The sequence below is a fragment of the Stylophora pistillata genome, chromosome 2 (genome assembly GCF_964205215.1).
Source record: "Stylophora pistillata chromosome 2, jaStyPist1.2, whole genome shotgun sequence".
NCBI classification, from domain to species: Eukaryota; Metazoa; Cnidaria; class Anthozoa; order Scleractinia; family Pocilloporidae; genus Stylophora; species Stylophora pistillata.
The window spans coordinates 27,900,949-27,904,908 of NC_142520.1; positions in this window are offsets into that span (position 1 = coordinate 27,900,949).

A 3,960-nucleotide genomic window follows, 5' to 3' on the forward strand; every position below is an offset into this window, starting at 1 on the left:
ACGCGACTTATCTTTCTCTCTCATGGTCCCATTTTACAGAAAACTGACTCAGTAACATTTTATTCACATAATTCCTGTAAGATACACTGAGGTTTTCTGCACACACTGCGATACATGGAATTCACAGATAGAAAAACTTACAGCGTGTGTTGCTCTAAGAAGAGTAGTCTGGTTTCAGTCGCTTCAATATAGTCAATACCTTCCCCCACAAGACGTAAAACGATTTGAATTTGCTTTCCTTTAATTACGACGAGAAGTCAAGTTTTCTTCTCGGAAAAGAGCTTTATTGGAGTTAAATTGCGGCACTCTTAAGGCGAGAAAGATAGGAAATGATAAGTAGCATACTACAATCAAACGGATGGGAAAAGTGTGAAAGAAAATATACAAACAGACTACTATGTCATTGATGGCATCTCCAGTCTTAAGCTTTATATCTCCATCCGGTGATGAATATGTGTGACTTGTTCTCATAAGAAGATACCACTGACTACAAAATAAAAATAAAAGAAAAAGAAAAAAGAAAAAATGTGGTATTTGAAAACAGATAAAGTTATCATTTTCAATACAATGACAATAGAATTTTATTTATACAGCGCTAAAAGTTATCATTTAAAGGGAGGTATCTTCATGTAACACCAAATTCTCTTTACATGTGAGAGAAAGCCAGTGAATGATGACATCAGAAGGATGGTTGTCTGTTAAATCTTGCGCGGAACTCGACTACGCGCGAACAAACCCATCATTTATGGAATGGACAGATTTGTTATTCGAAAAATAATTTTAGTGGAATGAGTTTAATAACGCCATTGAATTTGTCTGGAGATTTCTTCACCTTTGACCTTAGAATTGCAGAATTGGCGGGAGTCATTTACTCGAAACAAGTTCGTCGCTATTATTTTTAGAAACTTTATGAGTTTGTCATGGCGAGAGCGGAAAATGAAAATTTGAGAAAATCGTAACGCTTTCCTATGGAAAGATAAAAATTGTTCATCACATAAACTGTGCTGACTGATATCGCCAGTCAGTTATTGTCTCACCATTCGCCTTCCGTGTCACTTTGTCAGCTTGATGAATGAATGCAAACTTCTCATTCCTTAGTGAAGTCGCCTTTCAAGTTGTCTATTAAGAACTATGGTGCTTGTGTAATAAACAAAATAATACACGGCTGCTTGTAGATACGGTAATACATTTCTCGTGATCAACTCCAAGAGAAATTGTATTTTGGTACGATATAACTCACGGTACGGATTCATCCTCTTCGATTTAGTCATGGTAGAGAGAGTCCTGCTCTGAGGAGAAAAGGGATTTTGCGAATCTCGAATACTTTCCACTGAAAGGGAAATGGCTGAATCTAAATGGCAGAACGAATCAATCCTCACTCAGAATCATGTAAAAATAATAATAAAACATAAAAAAACCAACAATCAATGAAGCACACAATTGTCTTGAAGAAGAACAGTAATTTTGATCATTAAGTTAAGCATTACACGGGATTAGATCTTTTTTTCAGTAACTTGTAAATATGAAATCTTTCATGTTTTCATCGAAATTGATGTAACGCAAATCAACAATCTTGATATTTTCGGGCCGGTAGAAATAAATGGCATCGTTTGGGGAATAGAGAGAATCATAGGAAGATAGTTCAAGAGGTACAATTTAATTTTTATAGCACAAATCATGACAGCTGTTTAGAGCCCGTATTATTTAATATGGGAGCGCGAAGGTTTAATTTCACTCGATTTTTTTTTCTTAGTTTGTTGATGTCAGGTTAAAAAAAAAATTAAATGTACATTCGGCTCACAAATTCAAAATGAGGTTTCTCTCATTTGATTCACAACTGAATTGTCCGCGATGCAATTTTCTTAACCTTTAACTCCCAGAAGTGATTTACATGTAACTTCTCCTTATGTCACATGATCCAGCAAACAGGTAATGAGAATACTCATACTTACCAGGTTAAAGTTGTGATCTTGATCTGACACCAAATTCTCGTAAGTAATTTTAAAGGAAATGTGTAGCAGCTAGAGGGGAGAGTTAACAATCAAATCTTGAGAGTTAAATTATCTTGTCATAATAGGGCGGCAGAAGCACTTGATGCACACGTGTCAGAGCTGGATGACCTGTTGTATTTCTAGTGCTATTCAACATCAAACCCCAATATTTCTCGAAAATGAAACGAAGCATAAAACGAAACTTCGGGTTGATAAGAAGGGAGTGTAAATACAAAATGCATACGTTTCTGCTCTGTCTTTAGATCGTGACAACAGTTTTGATTTCTTAACATTCACGATGAATAGAAATAATAACGGCGAATGTCAACAGAATATCAGAAATTTATCTGTTTCGAAAACATGACATCTTCCCTGCATGCAATACGCGCACTATTTATATCATCACATATAAAGATATCGGTGTCGTCATGATAACTGGATTTATAACATGACAGTTTTACTTTCCAAGAAGGCTTTTGTTTACATCTACGAACCTTTTCAAGGTTAGATTCAATTTTTTGGGGAGGGGGATAAATATTTCTCGTAAAGAGGCCTCGTTATAATTTTTTGTCCGAAGATGAGGGTGCTTGTCAGTGAGCTTAGTTAAGGTGCAGCAGATTTCTACATTCCATGCTCCTAAAATATGTTTAAAATTGTCTTTGATTCCCATTTTTAGTCGAAGTCCATATAATAAACAGGATGATATATGGCTGCTTTTGGATACTAATTTATGTGTCATCTTTGGAGTTTATAATATCTCTTTAAACAGGTTAGAGATGTTATCAACACTCGGTGGTAAAATTCGTATCCACGTGCGGCTATGTGATACACTTTCACGTGCTTCTGACCAAGCGTTAAATACGAGACGAAGCCTTAGTCAATATAGGCTTTTATTACATGGAAAAAATTTTACATGCACCGTGGAATTTCTGAATGACTCCGTGGGTCTCGTTACGCTTTCTATGTTTTGGCGCATCTGTGAATCCGCAATAGCCAAAACTGCCGAGAAAAAGTTTTCACTCGTATGACAAAAATAAACTGTTTAGTTACGACATTTCACGAAGTATTTCAACCGGCTGCAAGCATTTCTAGATCTATTCTCTTTTGTGTGATCTAAGAAGGAATCAATTCGGCGACACATCTTGCCCTCTTGGGTAGCCGATCGATCAGAGCACTAATCTCGCTCGCTCGCGGTATCCACTACTTTAGAAAAACAAAGAAATAGAAGGAATATTTAAATAACGTGATAAAAAGCTACAAAAAGTGAAACTTTTACCCCAGAAACCACGATGATGAAAACGAAACTCAGAGAGCGTCACGATAAATCATCATTTTACTTTTTTCTAAGGCTTGCGAGAAAACAAGGAGGAAGTTTATGTTATTGTGGTATACTCCGGATTAATGAAAATGAAAATCTAAATAATATTACATGACGCCAAGTTCCAATTTGGCGTACAGGTATAAATAGTGAAATAGCATAGTCACAAAATCGAATCATGCAACACGTAATAAACAAATGATACAAGATTTGCTGTTTCGAGTTGGATGAGCTCATATTCAGCTTCCTCAATACTGCTGGTGTTAACAAGTACAGCGTTTTGTTGCACACCTGTGAGGCAAATCCCTTTTCACAAGAGTTAAGGTGAGAATTGAATTAGGGGACAAGGACCGAATGCAGGGAATGAGATAAAAGGGTATGGGCTAAATTTTCACATGGAAATGATTTGGAACGTAAGACGAAGGAATGAAAGAAATTTTGACCATATTTACTCGACACAAGTGTGGAAGAAAGAAAAATGTTGACATCTCTCTAAGAATCGAATCTTGGCCTTTCGACTTTTACGATCCGAAACTTTACCAAGTACAGTGTTCTGTTACACATTTATGGGGCAAATCACTTTTTCACAACAGTCAACATGATACCTTTTCTGCAAGACGCAAAACGATTTGAATCTTCTTTTCTTTAGTT